The 21633-nt window shown below is 46.7% G+C and overlaps 1 long non-coding RNA gene across 1 annotated transcript in view; it reads left to right on the plus strand.

Annotated features, from left to right (window-relative positions):
* Positions 1 to 21633, plus strand: part of LOC138296771 (uncharacterized) — a 338898-nt gene that overhangs the window by 272985 nt on the left and 44280 nt on the right. The window contains exon 6 of the long non-coding RNA XR_011203895.1: positions 13637 to 13705. This is a non-coding gene — a long non-coding RNA (uncharacterized lncRNA). The remainder of the gene's footprint in view (positions 1 to 13636; positions 13706 to 21633) is intronic.

Below are 21633 nucleotides of genomic sequence, written 5' to 3' on the forward strand. Positions count from 1 at the left end.
TGTCCATTCTTTGTTGTTGCACGCAGGGCTTGGTGTTGGGATGGGTGGTTTGTGATGTTGGGAAATATGTGAGGAGTTGGAGTGCTGGGGGTGGGGGTGAGGGTGAGGGTGGGGGTATGTGCTGGCATGCAGATAGGGTGGGGGATGTAATAGTTAAGATTTGACTTACCAGAGTCCATTCCTCCACCTACTCCTGCGAGGCCCTCAGGATGCAGAATCGCCAAGACCTGCTCCTCCCATGTTGTTAGTTGTGGGGGAGGAGATGGGGGTCCGCCGCCAGTCCGCTGAATCGCCAGGTGGTGTCTTGAGACCACGGAACGCACCTTCCTCCGTAGGTCGTTCCACCTCTTCCTGATGTCATCCTGATTTCTTGGGTGCTGTTCCACTGCGTTGACCCTGTCCACTATTTTTCACCATAGCTCCATCTTCCTTGCAATTGAGGTGTGCTGCACCTGTGATCCGAATAGCTGTGGCTCTACCCGGACGATTTCCTCCACCATGAGCCTGAGCTCCTCCTCCGAGAACCTGGGGTGTCTTTGCCGTGCCATGGGGTGGTGTAGGTGATGTGTGGGGTGGAGTGTGGGGTGATAAGTGTGCTGATATGTAGTGGGGTGTTGTGTGAGGTGCGTGGAAGTTCTGTGGGTGATGGTGTTGTGTGCCTGTGGATGCTGTTGTTGTTGCTGGTGCTGTCTCTCTCTGGCTTTCGTTCGTTATTTGTTGTCGTAGGGGTTTGTGGGTGATGTGGGTGTGTGTTTTATATTGTATAGGGTGTGTGGGAGTGGTGTGTGTATGTGTATCAGGTGTGTGTATTTCGATTTGTCCAATGTGGCTGTGTTTTGTTAATGTGTGTGTATTTTGAGCGTGGCAGTACCGCCAATGGAATACCGCGGTTGAAAGACCGCCGCGTGGATTCGTGGGTCGTGATAGTGTGGGCATATTTCTGTTGGCATGACGGTGGAGGTTTTGTTTTCGCCAGTTTATCACTGACCTTTGGTGTGGTGGACTTGTGTGGGTGTCTAGATTTTGGCGGATTCAGAACTGTGGGTCATAATTGCTGTGGCGGAAATCCACGGCCGCGGCGGTGTGTTGGCGGTCTTCTGCACGGCGGTATGCGGCTTTTACCACCAATGTTGTAATGAGGGCCCGAGTGTGGCTGCCTCGGCCAGATGAGCGAGTCGAGAAAAAGCCAAGAAAGAGCCGAAGGCATACAACATTTTCAACTATCACCCAGAGTGACGCAACATCCAGTACCAATGTCGGATATTCCTGTGCGTGCCTGGGAAAGAGTTGCAGTTTACTATTTTGGGCCTTTAGGAAATGGACACTATCTCATGCCAGTTATAGACGAATATTCAAGCTTCCCTTTTGTGGAAAACCTATCCTCGACAACTCATGAGAAAGTCATAGAATGGCTGGATGATAATTTTGCTATGTGGGGCATCCCCAAAATTCTAAAATCTGATAATGGCCCACCCTTTAACAGCAAAGAATTTAAAGAATTTCTTGTTCGTCTCAACGTCAAACACCAAAAGAGTGCACTGCTCTGGCCCGAAGTCAGTGGCATAGTCAAACAATTCATGGGCTGTAGTGTGGTCAGTTTTATGTATCCTTTGCGTGTTAGCTTTAGGCTTTAGGCCTTTGTGCACTTTGCCCTGGATGTATTTTATTCCTTTGCTCGCAGCATAGAGCCTCTGTGCACTTTGCTCTAAATGCTTGTTATTCAGCTTCGTACTGTTATTTTTCAAATAGCCAGTTCTACGGTCTTGTTTTATTTTTTAGATCACACTGTTTAGCCTACTTCAGCACTGGAGTTTTCAATAACACATTCTTGTTCACTCTGTGCTTCAGTCAAGGATATGGGGGGTTATTCTAACTTTGGAGGAGGTGTTAATCCGTCCCAAAAGTGACGGAAAAGTGACGGATTTACCACCAGCCGTATTACGAGTCCATTATATCCTATGGAACTCGTAATACGGCTGGTGGTATATCCGTCACTTTACCGTCACTTTTGGGACGGATTAACACTCCTCCAAAGTTAGAATAACCCCCATAGTCTGGTACATTGCCGACAGACGTGGTAGGAGTTTAGTCTTTGGCATTCTTGCGCAGGGACATTTTGTGATCACACTGACATGTTAGTTATAAAAACACTTCCTTGTCCTAATAGAGACAAGAGGGAGATTCCGACCAGGGAACCACAGCTAGAGGCTGACTGCCTCGTTGCAGATGCTGAACCAGATCACAGGCCTTTGCTCAGGTATGAGGGTTGATGGCTTCCCAGGGAATCTAAAAGGCAAGTTAGAAGCTTAACATGCTGTGCTCGAAATAGAACTAACTGAGAGAGAGTAGAATTTATTAACACCATGATAGCGTTATTCTTATGTTTCACTCTCCTCGTGACTATTTCAATCCTACTGTGTTGTATGGTTCTGGTTATTGCGGCTCACGCCTTAATATCTAAAATACAGTTGTTTTATTAAAACAATCTATAAAACTCAAACTGCCTTTGTCATTTGTATATGAGATCATACTGTAAATGAGAGAGCTGGTTTGGATCTGAGTGACCACGACTTCCCTGAGAAGTTCCCAAGATGTCATGCGCTCGGCTGCCCAATCATCCCTTCCCCGTGGGAGAGATGAGGCACTGCTAGTTAGCCGGAGCAAAACCGGATTTAGGGTGACAGAGGTCCTTCTAAGTGGGTCAGACTCAGTCCCCCACACCAGGAACGATCCTGCTACCTAGAAATCCAGTAGTCTCATTTAGTATAATGAGAGCCCACGCGACATGGTGCCGCCAACGATTGGTCTGGCTCTAATTTTCGGGTCCGGCTGACTCTCTCGGTCTCATATATATATTGACTCCTCAGTTCCGTTAACGGAGACGTCCGTGGCGCTGAGGATTTCCGCCACCGTAATATAGGTAGTTCCTATTATTTTGTGGTTTTTTGTTCAAGCTTGAACTCTGAAAGGAAATCCCCGATATTGGTGTGCCTTCTCTGAACTAGCGCTGTTTTCATAATGGCGAATCCCCAAGTAATGAACATTGCAGTTAATATGCGACACCCGCTCACGGTACATCTGTTAGCACATGGTTTGACAAACCAGGGGGGTCCAGTTACGTTTGTGGTGGACGCCCATGCAGCCTATAGAACAGAACTTTTTTATTCTTGGGTCATATTTCCAGCAGTTGATTGGAATTCAAACACATTTCACGATTACACTCTGGCAAATGCCCCTGGACAATACAGGGCATATGCATATTTAGAAATACCTCTATCTTATCAAGAACACAATAATTGGCTTGATGGCGCCCTACCCCACACCATAGCATCAGTTAGGCTAGGTCCACTAAGTAACGATGGTCCTACCTGGCCTTTATTGGCTACACATACACCACATCCAGCGGTTGCTCAATTGGCGGTGGCTGAAGTTCGTCTTTTATATACAGAATTAACGGCTACATATAGACGGTTAGTTCAATTTGTGATGCAGACACTCAACACAAACCCAGCGCGTGCTGCTCCGGCACAACCGCATGCAGTGGTTCCGGGTATCAATCCGGCCACTGTGCACTCAGTTATGGGCAAGGTACCGGCTAAAAGAGAGGAGACTCCATTTTGGCTGGCGCAAAAAATGTATACGCTGGAAGCAGTATTTCCCCATACGGGACCTCAGGATAAACATAGAATATTAACGACGTGTTTGCCGTTTGGTATGGTTCCTACCGTGGACCATTGTAATACATGGGGCACGGTGTTTGCCACGCTCTACACTACAGCACACGGTACACCGACATTGGCTAATTTACCGGAGGTGCTCAAACAAATTCAAGATGAATATGGGGCTGCCCCGGCCTTAGATTTAGGGATGCAACTGATAGGCAATTTTGCCATGGTTTCTTCCATCATATTGAGTAATATAAAAGGGGAGGCAGTAGCACTAGCGGTGCGTATGCGTCTTCGAGACGTCCCGCAGCTAAATCAAGAGCGGGAACTGCCAAGAATAATAGCGGAAACATATTCAAGTATCGGTCGTGATAGCCTAGGGGCTAGACCGCAGAAACCACAGTTTCAGGGTAAAGGTAGTAAGGATACTACTAAACAACAGCAACCTGAGGGTACTAAAAAGCGCTGGGAGAAAAAACAACAAACACCTAAAAAAGAAAGGGGAGAATCTCCGCGACCGGAGACCCCACAGGCTAGGTATAATCTCAGGAATAGGGATAACTTGAAGACGCCTGATAGATATCAATATACTGATACACGCCAATCTCGTTCCTTTCAGGACTCATCGGAAAAGAGAAATGAGAGCGGTGGGCGGTCAGAGCGGAGAACAGAGTACGTGAAACCGAGACAGGAATCCCAACGCTCATCGGAGGTTTCTGTCAAGAAGGAAGAGAAACCGGTCCAACAAAAACAGCAGTTTAAAAAGAAAAAAGTGCCGGCGGTCTCAGTTAGACATGCCACACAAGAAGAGAGTTCTCTTGAAGAACAAGACATGGGCACTAGCACTGTTAGACAGCGCAGCAGAGGTCACAATAGTTCGCCGGAATCTTCTAGAGCATCTGGAGGTGAAAGCAACTGATGACTTCATACAAGTCGAAACAGCAGATATGCGTGTCTCTGATCCCGATAGAGTTTATACAGTAACTTTACAATTAGAAGGGGACATTGAGCGCACTAAAAACGCCATCTTTTGGGATAGTGTAGTCAAACTGTATGACATTCTGCTAGCCGAACAGGATTGGCCCCCAGACTTTGTTCGCGATTGTCCAGTTGGGGAGGAGGTGATTACACCTTCATTCTCACCACTTGTTCCGGGAGAACTCGCAGAGTCCTATAGCATCAAATGAGCTCTGGCACAAGCACCCGCCTTATATAGAAATCATGTGGGGTGGGATAGGGATTCACCTTATCATGTAATTCCAATTAAAGGCGAGCCTCAGCCACAACCGCAATATCCTATAAAATTTGAAGCAAGGGCATCGGTAAGGAAAATACTTACACAATTGGAGTACCAGGGAGTAATTGAACCCTGTGTCTCGCCGATGAATAATCCCTTATTCCCTGTAGTTAAACTGGACCATTCTTATAGGATAGTGGTGGACTACAGACATTTAAATGGACATACACGCACATATGCTATACAGAATTCACATAGCCCAGCACTCATGAATAATATTGTGCGTAAGAAATACAAAACAACATTGGATATCTCGAATGGTTTCTTCTGCCAGAACATAGCACCTGAAAGAAGGGATTTTACGAGCTTTAGTGCGTTTGGCTCTCAGAAAATTTTTTGTCGTTTGCCTCAGGGGTATAAGAATAGCCCAGGACTGTTTTCTGCTCGTGTGACTGAAATTTTGCACGAGTTGGACCCTGAAGCGTTGTCATATGTTGATGATATATATCTCACAGATGACGAATTACTACAACATTTAAGGCGGGTAACCCGCATTGTTGTGGGATTTGCCGAAATTGGCTACAAATTTAACTTCAAAAAGTCGAAAATTGCCTTCCTCAGCGTCATTTTCCTGGGATATGAGCTGTCGAACGAGGGTAAGAGCTTAGCGCCACACTTTTTAGAAAAATGTGCACAGTTGCAACCTCCCAATACGATTAAGAAACTCCAGTCATTGTTGGGATTTCTAAATTTTGGCAGAACTTACATTCCTGATTATGCTACACGTATAAAACCATTATACGAGTTGATTCGCCCAAATTTTTTGAGTAGATTTTGTACGATTGAGCATACACATAATCTTCTAGACTTGCAAACTGATCTCCTAGCTGCAAAGCATTTACATACACGGGACAATAAGACACATCTGGTCATCAGGGTTATAGCTAGGGCCGTTGGGTTTACATATGTCACCTTTAATGAGGGTGAGACAATCCCGATAGGATACAAGTCCCACTTGTATTCTGCTGCAGAACAACGTTTTGCACAAACTGAGAAAGTTCTCACTGCTGTACAGATGGCTGTGATTAAAGAATGACCGCTTGCCCAAGGCCAACGCATCATTGTCGTTTCCCCGATTCCAGCCTTAGAGGCTGTTACGAAAGCGAGTGTTACTAATGCGAAAGCGCTACACCCGCGATGGATACAATGGGCTACGTCTTTGACAGCCACTGATGTAGATTACATTTTTGACCCAAAACTGCAGACTCAAGAATTTCTTCAATATGAAATGGAGTACCCAGTTCCTGCTGGCACATTGCCTATTGATCAATATCAAGTGGTCATGTACACCGATGGCTCTGCGCAACCTGCGGTTGGGACTAAACAACAGTATTCTGCTGCATGTGCGCTGGTGAGCGGCTATATGGAGGGGGAGAAGTTTTGCCCCCAACATACTTATACGCAGACCTTGGGAGACTGTACGGCACAGTTGGCTGAGCTGAAAGCTCTAATATTGGCCTTGGAAAATGCTGATCCGGCACAGTTTACACTGCTTGTTTGTGATTCCTATTACTGTGTTCAGTCTTTCAATGAATATTTGCATAACTGGAGGTTAAATGGGTTCAGAGATTCCAAGGGTAACACCATAAAACACAGGTTACTGTGGGGGAAGGTTGCGGATCTGAAGGAGACGCTTCCTAAGGTCCATGTTGTACATACACTTGGACACCAGCGCGTTGGAATACACGTGGCTGGAAATGCTTTGGCTGATGAAGCCGCAAAGTCGGCAGTGGCAGTTGCCACTGTGGCTGCAGTAACTCGTTCGAGTTCCAAACCAGACACAGAGATTTTGGCAGCCATAAAAGCTACGGCTGATGGCACGCCATATCCTAAAGGATTTCCGTCTAAATATCATTACTCCATGGGTGGTATGCTGAACGCTGAAGTTAAAATCCCAGGTGTTGGTGTACGCGACATGCCCAATAAAATTGTGCGACCTCAATTAATTTCTGCAGCACATGAGGGGGCGGCATCTGCACATGCTGGCGTGGCTGCCACAATTTCACTATTACAGGCCCGTTATTGGTGGCCTGGTCTTTATAAAGAGACGAAGCAGTATGTCCTTTGTTGTGACATCTGTCAACAAATTAAAGTTTCCACGGCTAGATGCCCGCAGCAGACGCCCCTTCTAATATCAAATAAACCATTACAGCGTGTGTACTTGGATCATTGTGGTCCGCTGACACCAGATAGTGCATACAAATATATTTTGGTAGCTGTAGATTCGTGCTCCAGATTTGTGTGGGTATGGCCACAGCGCTCGGCTGACGATCGAACTGTTATTAAAGATTTGCGCATCTTTGTCGATACATATGCAGTTGCGGCTTTCCATTCGGACCAGGGCCCTGCTTTTGCCTCTAAGGCATTCAGGGACACCATGGCTTCGTTGGGGGTCCAGCTCCAGTTTTCGTCTCCATTTCATCCAGAGGGAAATTCTGTCGTGGAGCGTTTAAATCGCGATTTAAAGCAATCCTTAACGGCCAGAGTTATAGGTACGGGTCGTAGTTGGCTAACCCACCTGTATGGAGTACAGAGAGCACTTAATAACTTGCCTAGAAGGTCCCTGGGGGGTCGTACTTCATATGAGTGCCTGTTTGGAACACAAATGTATGTTCCTGATCTAGATGGTCCTGGTGTGGAGCCAGCAGATACGCCCTTTGACATAAATGATTGTGTCACTGTTTTACAGGATTTACAACAATTCCGTGAAGATAACTCTTCTGCCAGTGCTGCCTCCACAGGAATTAAGGATGAACCAGTAACGCCTACTGGTTGGATTCACAGAATTGGGGATCTTGTGCGTGAGAAGGTCGCAGTGAAAAAATAATTTGGCCCTTCATATCGAGTGCCATTCCCTGTGCTAGGGATCCACGGCACAAGAACTGTGATTTTGCCACCGCTGCAAGGGGCCAAAGGAAATCGCTTTGTTTCCATTGATAATGTCAAGTTACAACATGTGGCCGATTTTGCACAGCAGACCAAGAGGGACGCCCAGTAGTTCCGGAATCCCTCTCACTACTGGGGACGAAGTTCCGCTGCAGGTGATTTGCACCAACGCTATTTCCTCTCCGAGCTTGGGGAGGGTGGAAGCTGATCTTGCGATTGTTCCACTAACGGCGAATAATTTGGAATCTTTTGATCAAGTTGCTGTGAGTTCTACTGATATTGCTGAACATGTAGTCTACAGCGTGCCAAGGCGAGAGCCACCATCTGCTTCTTTGTTTACGGTTGCACCTTTTGCGAGAACTACCTCCGGCTGCTTTAACACCACTGATGATACTGTGTCAGACTCCTCGTCCTCTTCAACAACAGCTCTGGGTCCACGTAAGCTGCTGTGTTGGCTCAAAAATATGTTTTTATTGTTCCTTGGAACTATCTGTGGCTTTTCATGACTGTGATGACTTTTTTCCTATGGCTGGGGTTTATAGTTACCTTTTTTCTGGTGATACATGGTCATTTTCTTCCTGAGCGATCTGAGTTTGAGCACGTGGAGAAGGTGTTGAGAACGCATTTTTCATCACATATGGTCCGAAGAGACTTGTCCTTTGTGAACATTTCTGCTGTACCAATTCCAGATGGGATTGTGTGGGATAGAGTAATGTTTGATATATATGGTCCCACTGAAATAATTCAAATACCGTATGTTCTCAAATTGTCGATTAATGATATCGTTATACCAGGCATTGTATCTGATGATTGGGATGTGAAGACAGTAGATTCTATGCTGACTGAATTGCAATATTATACTGTCTATGAAAATGAAGATGTTTACCAATTTAGAGATAATTATGGTGACATGTTTTGCTACAATTATTATGGACACCACTTTATTCATAAATCAAGTAGCCCTAAATCAATATTTGAGTATATGCAATGGGGACATTGCCCGACTCCTCCTTAGGGGAGTTCTAAAACTTATTATGATAAATTTGCATATTTTTCTGGGCATAATCAACAGAGTGCTAAGTCTTACTATTTTAAGGTTACTCCGTATACTAATAAGCAAATGTTGTTGACTGATAGTAAATTACTGTATTCAAATGTGTTTGTATCCAAACTTTCAGTTGAGGGGTATGAATACTGGTCCAAAACTGTTGATTTAAAAAGTGTCTGGGGAACGAAAAATTGGCAAATGCGGGGTAAGGACACTTCGTTTAGGGCGTATATTATTCCTGTCCAAATGATTTTCTTAAATGACACTGTACAACAGACTAGCTGTTTGGGCTTAGCAACAATTAGAGATTTGAATTTGCCTAGCATACCTGCCCCTTCCAATTTGAAAAATTGGCAGCAATATATTAATGCCACGTTTAGTGAGCTTACAGACTGGGTCCAGAATGGTACGCTCAACACTTCATTGACACGTCCGGGCGGGTGGTTATTGTGGCCCATGGACACTAATGGGTGTCATCAATGTTTTGTCACCTCTTCGGGGGGGTTCAGGACTAGTAGGGCAGACCCTCGCTACATATCACCAGAACATGCTGATATCATTACTACATATAGCGTGGGGAAACTTTGTCAACAATGGTTAAAGTCATCCACGCTAGATGCAGTTAAGTCACATCTCACGTTACTGTCTAATAATACTGACTTGCAAGATTTTTTGTCAGGTCCAAAAGTACCCCGGAAGAAACGTTTTTTGTATGAAGTGTACAATGAGATTTGGAAACTTTCACAACAAGAGGCGGCGGCCCGGTTGAGGCAGATAGATCAGGAGAATTTAAAACAAGCATTGTCTGTTGTGGATAATGGAATGTATACCCTATCCGACCGTGTATATACGATTGATAACATTGTTTCCTCTGCTATAGACATTATTAAATCAGATATGTCTTCTTTATATCATGGGCAGAGTCAAACGCGGTCCATCATGCAGTTGGGTTGGACTCTACAGACATTAAAGGCAGGTCGCTTTCCGTGGCAGCACATCCGAGCCAAGGAGATATTTTTTTCCTTTAATTTGACACGTCAACAACAGCTGATGGCTAAAAAGGAAGCGACATATGTTATGTTACATATTGAAAAGTTGGAGAAGTTGCCTTTTACTGTGGCTGAGATTCCGTCTGCTGAGTGGTTGATTCACGGGGTTATAAATTTGCCTATTTCCACCCTGCAATTCACTTCTTGTTTGAAGCATATTCCGGTGGGTAGATATGAGAAGTTGGGAGACAGTTACATACATGAGGTGTGGGAGCTTCCCTTTTTATACAGATGTCTTAATGGTATGAGGGAGGTTTTTCTTAGCGGTAGCGAATGCGAAACTTCTGTCAGCCATTCGATGGTTTGTAAGCAGCTGTCTTTGCATGGGGCGTGTAATGCCTCGGTTGCGAACTTGGCTTGCTATCTTAAGGGAGTTCCAGTCCCAGTAATTAAAAACACTTTCCAGGTGCTTTCAAACGGCAGATACGTCCTTCTTAACAGTGAAGCCTGTTGTGGCATGCGTGCCGGAATAGTTTACGTAGTCATTGTCACCAAGGCCGTTACGTGCTGCGGGAATGTGTTGTTTCTCCCCACTCAATTTAGGGAGGTAGCGGACATCTGGCCTCACATTGCTACTTCCAAGGTGAATTTCGACAAGTTGAGTTGACTAAAGGCTCTATTGTTTCAAAAGCATGTGGCCCTTACATCTGCACGCGAGACCTACGCACTTCAGGTGGCGAGGTCATCAGCAGAAATACAGTCCCTATTAAATACTAACTTTCCGAGCCACTTTGGTGAACTCGTGGCACGTATATTTAATGCGTCCAGCACTGCTGGAATTGCACATTTTTTCAAAGCCGTTGGTGTTGGTTTTGCTCATACCTTCTCTTCCATGTTCGGTTTGATACCTTCAGCTATCCGTTCTATTTTCGGAAGCATTTTTGGGGGATTTCCGATTACTTTGGCTTTGTTGGCTGGTGTTTTGCTGTTGCTGTTGTTCTTCCACAATGGCTGTCCCACCGCAACGAGATCCAATATTGGCGCTCCCGTCAGCGCAGCTGTGTCGTGAACGCATGATGCAGCATTTTGGAGCAACACTCCTAGGACAGTTGGAGTGTGACTGGTCTCTGTCATTCCGACCAGTTTTGGATTTTGTGCAGCCCGTGTTTCGGTGCCTTTGGTACTCGTTTGAACATGCACTGGCTCTCTGTCTCTCACTGCAGCGCCCCCCAGTGGTTGATACTGATCTGTTGATGTTCCCGATTAGGGCTCATTCCCAGACTTGTGCACTGCGGTAGCGTTTGCTTCGTGAGGCAGTTTACGAGATTCCCTTCCTGGAGGAAGATGGTATTGTCTCATTCATAGGCCCTGCACGGGGTGCCGCCCTGGATGGTTCTGGGGCTTTGGAACACACCTGCTCCATGATAGTATTTGGCGTGGATTTTCCAGTGTTGACATCTGTCGAGGTGGAGGATCTCCTGCTTTCCGTGGCTTCCATTTAAGAATTGGATTTTTTATAATTGACATTTTAATGATTTGGCTTTACCGTCACATGCTTACAAATTTAAAAATAGTTTTATGCTTTGGTGTCCTCTGGACTTGTCGAAATGTATTTTGTATATTTTTGTATCTGGGGCATATTATTATTTTTCGTTTTTGATTAGAACCACTTGCTACCGACAAGGGGAGGGTGTAGTGTGGTCAGTTTTATGTATCCTTTCCGCGTTAGCTTTAGGCTTTAGGCCTTCGTGCACTTTGCCCTGGATGTATTTTATTCCTTTGCTCGCAGCATAGAGCCTCTGTGCACTTTGCTCTAAATGCTTTTTATTCAGCTTCATACTGTTATTTTTCAAATAGCCAGTTCTACGGTCTTGTTTTATTTTTTAGATCACACTGTTTAGCCCTGGAGTTTTCAATAACACATTCTTGTTCACTCTGTGCTTCAGTCAAGGATACAGTCTGGTACATTGCCGATAGACGTGGTAGGAGTTTAGTCTTTGGCATTCTTCCGCAGGGACATTTTGTGATCACACTGACATGTTAGTTATAAAAACACTTCCTTGTCCTAATAGAGGCAAGAGGGAGATTCCGACCAGGGAACCACAACTAGATGCTGACTGCCTCGTTGCAGATGCTGAACCAGATCACAGGCTTTTGCTCAGGTATGAGGGTTGATGGCTTCCCAGGGAAATCTCAAAGGCAAGTTAGAAGCTTAACATGCTGTGCTCGAAATAGAACTAACTGAGAGAGAGTAGAATTTATTAACACCATGATAGCGTTATTCTTATGTTTCACTCTCCTCGTGACTATTTCAATCCTACTGTGTTGTATGGTTCTGGTTATTGCGGCTCACTCCTTAATATCTAAAATACAGTCGTTTTATTAAAACAATCTATAAAACTCAAACTGCCTTTGTCATTTGTATATGAGATCATACTGTAAATGAGAGAGCTGGTTTGGATCTGAGTGACCACGACTTCCCTGAGAAGTTCCCAAGATGTCATGCGCTCGGCTGCCCAATCATCCCTTCCCCGTGGGAGAGATGAGGCACTGCTAGTTAGCCAGAGCAAAACCAGATTTAGGGTGACAGAGGTCCTTCTAAGTGGGTCAGACTCAGTCCCCCACACCAGGAACGATCCTGCTACCTAGAAATCCAGTAGTCTCATTTAGGATAATGAGAGCCCACGCGACACTGCACCCTCAAGAGAGTCATATAACTAACATCCATGGAGGAAATCAACTTGGATCAAGCATGTGTCAGGTCCCCTGAGCCTATCGATCAACTCCTCACTCCACAACTGGTGAGAGTCCAGCCATCTTCCTATTTGGAAGAGCTATCAGAATGAAATTACTTTAATGGACTCTGGATCAATCAGTGGATACTGACAAGGTTCGTGGCACTGACAGCTCAGACAAGAAAAATTAAAACATACGCATATGAGTGCCGTTATGCACCAAGAGTCAGTCATTGACAAAGGAGACTGGGTATTGGTTAAACAGAAATAGAAAATGGACACTCCTTTTGCTTCTGATCCTTCACAGGTTGTGGAGTGCAAAGGACACATGGTGACAGCACATCGACCTGGACAATCACTCACTCGGGACAAACCAAATTTCAAACACCTACCAAAGAGTCCTGAAACGGTATGGGAAACAACTCTGCCAGCCGGTCCGGCTCACTAGCCTGAGCCTATAGAACTGTCTACAGATCGGGGTGAACCTCAATCATCTTGAACCACCTGAACTGACAGACAAGTGAGAGCACCTCAACGATCAATCAAGGAAATGTGATTTTCGTGATGTTTACCACTTTTAATCGACATAGGGGGAGATGTAGCATCTTGAAGGGATGCACACTAGAACCCTTGTGATTCTGGGTGGACACTGAACAGGAAGTATGTAAGGTATGGGCGGTGTTAAGGTGTGGTTAACAGAAAGTATGATGTAATGCACAGTACGTTAGTGCACGGTGATGAATAAAGTAACATTTGCTTCCATGTGGCATCGTTCATGTGTATGCTCCAGGACTGGGGAAGACACAACAATGGCCATGGGTTGAAGTGAGATCTTTCTCTGTGAGCATAAGACAGAAAAGAGGAGAGGATCTGTTACAGTGGGCTAGGTGATAAGAAGGACTCTGAGGCACGAGTGGGTGAAAGTGGTAATTTATTTATAATTTCTGAATAATGTCAAATTTTTGAGTTGGTGTGTCCTTGTCCCGTAATGTGTCTCTCTTGTCTTCTCTTCCCAGCTCCCCTCTTGACCGGCGACGATCCTCTGTCAGACTCCCAAAACGTACCGGAAAGGAACGAAAGGGAAGGTAAGTCAGGGTGTGGAGTTACACAGAGTGTAAGAGCGTTAGACTAGAAGAGAGAGAGAGAGAGAGAGAGAGAGAGAGAGAGAGACCCGAGTGCATGTGTGGTAAGGCCAGAACAAGATGGTGTAAATACAGTCACCCTTTTTGTGTCTTCACCAGGTAGAATGACTTGTCTTTAAGGGCTCAAAAGGGTATTACTAGATTCACTGTTACTACTGCCTCTACTGTCCTTTTCCCTGTCTTTCCCGTCTCTTCCCTGCCCCCTCCCAGTCGCTGCCCTCTCAGCCCCCTCCTCACCGTCCCTACCTTTCTCCCCTTTGTCCCAGCTCTTCTGGTTTTCAATAAGCTGTCCTTTAAAAAAGGACCGTACCTTGCTCAGCCACGCCCCTCCTGGGACGTGGCGGTTTCTGAGCGTCTCCTCGGGTCTTCGTTCCTCCACGGGGTCCGCTGCCTCCCTGGGAACGTCGAGGTTCCCAGCTCTTCTCTCGGTTTGTTCCGCTCCACTGTCCGCCGTCTCCTCAGGTTTCTCCGCGTCCTCCTCCTCCTCCACTCCTCGCCGTAGTCCTTTCACTCTCTTTACAACCCCCGGAATCCGGAAATCCGGGGTCATCGGGTAGGTGCCGTCCTCCTTATCACCACGGCAACGGGGAACGCTCTCCTACGTAGCGCGCGAACAGCGCCAGTCGGAGGAGTCGATAGCCGCGTTTGAAGACAACCGGCTATAGGATCTTTTTTGATTTTTAAAGAAGAGGACCTGAGGGGTTATTTATTGGGCTATCATGAATTTACTGTGTGGGAAGGTGAGTCTGTTTTGTGGATTAGCTAGATCTTTGACATAGTTATTTGGGTGCGTTGAGTGCAAGACTAGGAGGGGAGGACACTTCCATTGTCACTGATTGAGAACTGAGGAGAGAGAGGAAAAGCAGATGATAAATGGAAAGTTGTGATTTGTGATGAGTCACTATTAGAGGCTTGAGTTTTAGACTGATATTCATTTGTGTATTCAGGGGAATGGGACTGGGTAGAGGAAGTTGGAGGTGGGAGGCTAGAGACAGGGACAATGGCTGCCATCAGGGAGGAGGCCAGAGCCTGGAATGATCTATGTTGCGCTGCCACACCAGAGTTAATGCCCTCCAGGAATGCATTTGTATGTTGCAAATGCCCTGCTAGCCCCTGGATGGCATTCACAATAGTTGACTGCCCAACAGCGATGGATCGCAGGAGGTCAATAGCCTCCTCACTCAGGGCAGCAGGGCTAACTGGGGCAGGGCCTTAGGTGCCTGGGGCGAAGGAGATGCCCACCATCCTGGGTGATCGGGCACGGGAAACTCGCTGGGGAGCTGCTGGGAGGGCAGTGCTGGTACAGGGGTGGCGGCTGTACCTGTTGTTGGGGTGGCCACAGAGGTGTCCATCATCACCAGGGAGCTGCCATCGGAGGAGGTATCACTTTCAGAACTGTCCCCTCCAGTCTCTGCTGTGGTGCTCCCCTCGCCCTCTGTCCCACTCGTGCCCTCACCGTCCCTCCTGTCCCACTCGTGCCCTCACTGTCCCTCCTGGGCCCTGTGGGATGCAGCTCCCTCTGTCGCCGGTGCCTCTGCTCCTCTGCCAGATGATGCTAATGCACAGAAGGACAGGGTGACAAAACAAAAAGTGGGGGGAGAGACAGAGGATACACTTGGTCAATGCCAGCAACAACACCACCGTTGGCATACACAACACACAGGGGACAGCCCTACGCACTAGACGATGCACTACCAGTCACAATGCTAGTCACCAGGCCATGGTCAGTAATACCTAATGCCAGTTGCAGCATACCTGAGACCCAAAGATCCCTGCCCAGTAGTGGATGCCCACCAGCTTGTTTGGGGGTGGAGTGCATTAGCCCCTGCCCAACATGGAACCTACCCTGCAATGTCCGGCCTGGCCTAGGGGCACCAACAGGCACACATCCCCTACCCAGAGACCACCCCTCCATGCGGAAGTAGTGTATTGGGAACTGTACTCATCCCCTTGTGGCAGCTGTGATGGCCTAAAGCACCCATCCAGCTCCGGATAGACCACCGCCATTGTGCGGAACATCAGGGGGGGTCAGGGTACAACGGGCACCCCTTCCTCGTTGGTAGGCCGCCTCCGGCGTCATCTTTGCCCAACGTCTCAGGTCCTCCCACTGTTTGCGACAGTGGGTGCTCTGCCTCCCGTAGACTCCCAGGGTCCGCACGTCCTTGGCGATGGCACACCATATACCTTTTTTCTGATGGGCGCTGACCTGCAGAAAAATAAAAATAGAAAATGGTATCAGTCATACCATCCGGCCTGCTGCAGTCATGGCCCACCATAACCCTCCCATCCCCTTACGCACATACATTGCCCACCATACATGCAGCACGCTGCCCAGGACCCCTCAACCATCTCCCCCTTACATGAGGCCTTCACACACAGCACTCCATGCATTCATGCCCCATGCATTGTGCACACAGTGTACTCACCTGTTGGTCTGGAGGCCCATACAGCAATCGGTACTGGGGTAGGGCCCCATTCACCAGTCTCTCCAACTCCGCAGCGGTTAAGGCAGGGGCCCTTTCCCCAGTGACTCAAGCCGTGGTCGCTTCCAGGCACAGGTCACAGCAGCACTTGCAGTGTAGGTCCTCTCCTGTTGAAGGTCAGGTAGCAAGTGAGTGAACAGATAGAAAATGGCAGTCACGTCCACGGCGGTGCGTACTGTCACCGGCGGCGTACATCACCATTGGCTACTGTAACCCATAGGGCCCAATGATAACCAATGATGAGTTGCACAGCAGTACTGGACAGCCTCCCGCAACGGCGCAAAACGTCAGCGGTATTACCTCATTTCCACCTGTCCCTCCACACAGGACAGGCGTCCACCATTTCAGGGGGGGCAGACCATGGCACCTAACTGTGTCAAAGCAGACATAAGCACATTTTGGGACTAAACATCAACATACTGTTTCTGTCACAACATGCAATGCATTGAACATTGAGGAAATGTCGGAAACTGCCCAGTTGCTCATTGTTTTGCCCCCTAGATTACAACCGCTGAGGATGAATTGGAGAAGGAGACATCCCCCGTGTACAGGCCTCTGATGGACTTGGCAACAATGGAGGACAGACACATTATCCTCACCTACAGACTTGATAGGGCCACAATCCAAGAGCTGTGTGCCCAATTGGAGCCAGACATGATCTCAGCTATCCATCAGCCCACTGGGATCCCCCCTCTTGTGCAAGTCTTATCTCTGCTCCATTTCTTGGCAAGTGGCTCCTTCCAAATGACAGTGGCCTTGGCAGCAGGAATGTCGCAGTCAATGTTCTCAAACGTGCTAACCAGAGTGTTGTCTGCCCTGATGAAACACATGTGCAGCTACATCATATTCCCCTAGGTGGAGGATTTGGCCTCAGTGAAAGCTGTCTTCTATGCAATGGGACATATTCCCAACATTGTTGGGGCAATTGATGTTACACATATTGCCTTTGTCCTACCCCCTGGAGAAATGAACAGGTGTTCAGAAATCGAAAGAGCATTCACTCGATGAATGTTCAGATAGTGTGCCTGGCGAACCAGTACATCTCCCATGTGAATGCTAAGTATCCTGGGTCTGTGCATGATGCCTTTATCCTGAGGAATAGCAGCATCCCATATGTGATGGCTCAACTCCAGAGGCACCGGGTGTGGCTAATAGGTGAGCCCATGGTCCCCACCCAGTGTATGTTGGTATATGGGTGTGGGGTTGGCCCTAAGGGTGAGTGTCTGGCTAACAGTTATCCCTCAATATTTACAGGTGTCTCTGGTTACCCCAACCTCTCATGGCTTCTGACCCCAGTGAGGAATCCCAGGACAAGGGCAGAGGAACGTTACAATGAGTCACATAGGCGAACATGAAGAATTATAGAGCAAACCTTTGGTCTCCTGAAGGCCAGGTTTCGGTGCCTCCATCTAACAAGTGGTTCCCTGTGCTACTCACCCAAGAAGGTGTGCCAGATCATCATGGCATGTTGCATGTTGCACAACCTTGCCTTGAGACACCAGGTGCCTTTTCTGCAGAAGGATGAGGCTGGAGATGGGCGTGTGGCAGCAGTGGAGCCTGTGGAGCCTGTGGACAGTGACGAAGAGGAGGCAGAGGATGAGGATGTGGACAACAGAACATCTATCATTTGACAGTACTTCCAGTGACACACAGGTAAGACACTGTAACTTCACCTTCCATTCCAGTTTTGTGTTGTAAATTTCTACTGGCAGGCTGCTGTTCCCACTACTATGGTCACTTACTGTACCCTTTGACATGTCTATTCACAGATATCTGTGCCCTACTCTGGCTCCTGGTGTATTGACTGCAGTACAATACAGTTCATAGAAATAAAGGAGAGGGTGTAATAACAGGGGATTAATGGCGCTCAGGAGAACACTCGGCCAAATGTATCATCAGGGGTTGCCACCACAAGGGAAAACACCCATCCCTCCGAGGTTTTGAATAAACCCAACAACAAAATTTAACACAATGTGAGGCCCCTCTGGTACAAGTTATACTTTTGTCAGTACAATAAATCAAAAATCAAGTGAGTGATGTTGTAACACAAGTAAGTCAAATTCAAGTGAGTTAAATTCAAAGGAATGCAGTCCAAAGTTTCACATAAATCACTTCACAGTCCAATCTAATCCAGAGATTTATTAGAAATGTCTTCTACTTTACAGCATCGTCCATGGAAAAACACTTCGAGCCAACACGTGTTTCGTCATGGGGAAGTTCTCTAGTTCCCAGCGACTTCTTCAGGGCTCTATATTATAAGTAAAGATTAGTATTAGAAACCAAAATGCTCAAACTATTTGTTACAAAATATAATATATTAAAGACCCTTGTGTAAAAGAAAGGAAAATCCCAATAGTGATAGCAGAAAGGTGATTCTATTAGTTGTGATAGCTCCAATATACAAAGAAAAGAGCCAAGCTCACCATTGGTCCACTAAAACACCACGTAAACAAATTATTTTTCTTTTTTAATAGAGAACAAAAAAATATATATATAATAATAAGTATGACAGAAGTGAAACCAACACTAGGTAAATTATAAATCCACACATATTTAAATGTGTGACTCACTTTGTTTGTTAGCTAATAGGAAGAATACGATGTCAGAGTCCACAACCGGCGACCATTGACTAAATAACAGATCAAATCAAGAGTTTAATACAAAAAGCAGAAACACCCATATAATCAGAGGTACAGTGTGCTAACACATAATCATACCTTATATAATTCCCAATTATAAGTAATCGTATGTAGCTTCAAGAGGTAGGTCATATATCTACCCACACACCTAAATGGACAGAGAAAGGCATCACAAACTATTGAGTACATAGCGAGTAATACATAATCCTCATATGTGCCACTAGATTACAAAATTGTATCTTACGTCCATTTCCTTAATTGCCAAGAATCCAATACTTGAAAACACCGTTTCATTCAATGCTAAAAGACAAATAAATAAAAGCGTAGGGTTGTGATTAATAACAACTGCTCTCTGACATTCCGAGGCCAAAATCAATTAAGCAGGGTCCGCTACGTCCTTACCTCTTATTTGTCAAAAACGCTCAAGGTTCGGTGACTGCAGATTGACAGAACGCCATGTTGCGAGTACGCACAGGCGCGTCTCGCAGCACCGGAAATTAAATACATTTCCGGAAGACTGCGAGCGTCGAATATGCTCAAAATAGAAGACGGACTAAAGTCCTTTACTTTACATCAATCCAAACGCGAGGCGCCATGTCCCTCGTAAATTAAAGAATCACCATTCAGCAATTTCAAAAGATTAAATGTAGACCAACGGCATACCGCATATCTATATCTTGTAGTGAAAACTACCAATCATTGGTTGAAAAAGAACAAAGTCGAATATTGTTTAACATGCCCGAAACCACCGTTTTTTAAGAAAAAAAAAGAGAAAGGGGACAAATAGTAATTGTAACAAATAGTTTGAGCATTTTGGTTTCTAATACTAATCTTTACTTATAATATAGAGCCCTGAAGAAGTCGTTGGGAACTAGAGAACTTCCCCATGACGAAACACGTGTTGGCTCGAAGTGTTTTTCCATGGACGATGCTGTAAAGTAGAAGACATTTCTAATAAATCTCTGGATTAGATTGGACTGTGAAGTGATTTATGTGAAACTTTGGACTGCATTCCTTTGAATTTAACTCACTTGAATTTGACTTACTTGTGTTACAACATCACTCACTTGATTTTTGATTTATTGTACTGACAAAAGTATAACTTGTACCAGAGGGGCCTCACATTGTGTTAAAAAAAAAACAACAAAAAAAACAATACAGTTCATACCTATGTATACATTACTGTACAGTCTAATTGCAATGTCTACAGATTGTTAAAGGAATACATACTTAAATCATTTGACATACTACATACTTGTATTTTTTCAAAGGGTGTTTATTTAATTGTTGAAAAGTTAATGGGGATGTGCAGTGGACTTGGGTGATGGTGGAGGAGAGTCCAGGATAGAATCCATTCTCTTTGTATCACAGGTGCATTGTCCAAGGGGGCATAGGAAGTGGAGCAATGGCTGTTTAAGGTGGACAGGGTGACAGAGTGGGACACCAGGGTGACAATCAGGAGAGTCTTATTTCCTGGTGGGAGTCTTGGCAATGTTCTCTGGCTTATGCCTGGATCGCAGGGACCGTTTGCAGGGTGGTTCTCCTTCTGCAGGGGAAGGGGTGCTGGTGGCCTGTTGTTCCTGTGGCGGGGCCTCCTGTCCACTAGCGTCAGCGGAGGTGGAGGGCTGTTCATCGGTGTGGCTAGTGTCAGGGGCCCGTTGATGTGCCACTGCCTCCCTCATGGTGTTGGCCATGTCTGCCAGCACCCCTGCAATGGTGACTAGGGTGGTGTGGATGTCCCTCAGGTCCTCCCTGATCCCCAGGTACTGTCCCTCCTGCAGCCGCTGGGTCTCCTGCAACTTGCCCACTATCTGGCCCATCGTCTCCTGGGAATGGTGGTATGTTCCCAGGATGTTGATGAGAGCCTCGTGGAGAGTCGGTTCCCTGGGCCTGTCCTCCCCCTGTTACACAGCAGTCCTCCCAGTTTCCCTGTTGTCCTGTGCCTCTGTCCCCTGAACCGTATGCCCAATGCCACTGACCCCAGGTCCCTGATCGTCCTGTGTTTGTGGGGTTGCCTGGGGCCCCTGTCATGCTGATTGACGTGTCCTGGGGACAGAGGTATGGGCCCGCTGGGTGGGTGCTGTGGTGGTGTTTCCTGAGGGGGAGGCTCTGTGGTGGTATGGGACTGTGGCTGGGTAACCGACTGTCCGGAGGTCCCTGATGGGCCAGGTTGGTCATCCAGATCCAGGTGAGCAGAGCTCCTGTCATCACTGTGGACCTCTTCTTGGGGGGGACTCGTTGCTGGCACCTCCTCTCCGGTGACGTTGGGTGTGGGACCTGTGGGGATGTAAATGCAATGTTAATGTTTCTGCATGTGACATCTTGTGCATGGGTGTGTTGCCCTGTATGGTTGTGAATGCCTTGTCAGCTTTGCCTCGTGTGAGTAGTTATTTTGTGGGCTAGGTGACTCTCTCTAGTGTGCATGCTGTGGTGATGGGTGTCCATGCAGGGCTATGAGTGATGTCCATGCATTGGTGGTGCATGCTTTGCTGGGTACTGGGATGGGTGGGTTGTGATGGTGGGGTGTATTTGAGGTGGTGGGGTGATGGGTAAGAGTAGGGGTGGGGTTATGAGATGAAATGCAGGTAGGGGGAGTGATAGTAATAGAGAGTTGACTTACCAGAGTCCAGTCCTCCTGCTACTCCTGCCAGGCCCTCAGGATGCAGTATTGCCAAGACTTGCTCCTCCCATGTTGTTAGTTGTGGGGGAGGAGGTGGGGGTCCACCGCCAGTCCTCTGTACAGCTATCC

Source organism: Pleurodeles waltl, chromosome 5 (genome assembly GCF_031143425.1).
Source record: "Pleurodeles waltl isolate 20211129_DDA chromosome 5, aPleWal1.hap1.20221129, whole genome shotgun sequence".
Classification (NCBI taxonomy): Eukaryota; Metazoa; Chordata; class Amphibia; order Caudata; family Salamandridae; genus Pleurodeles; species Pleurodeles waltl.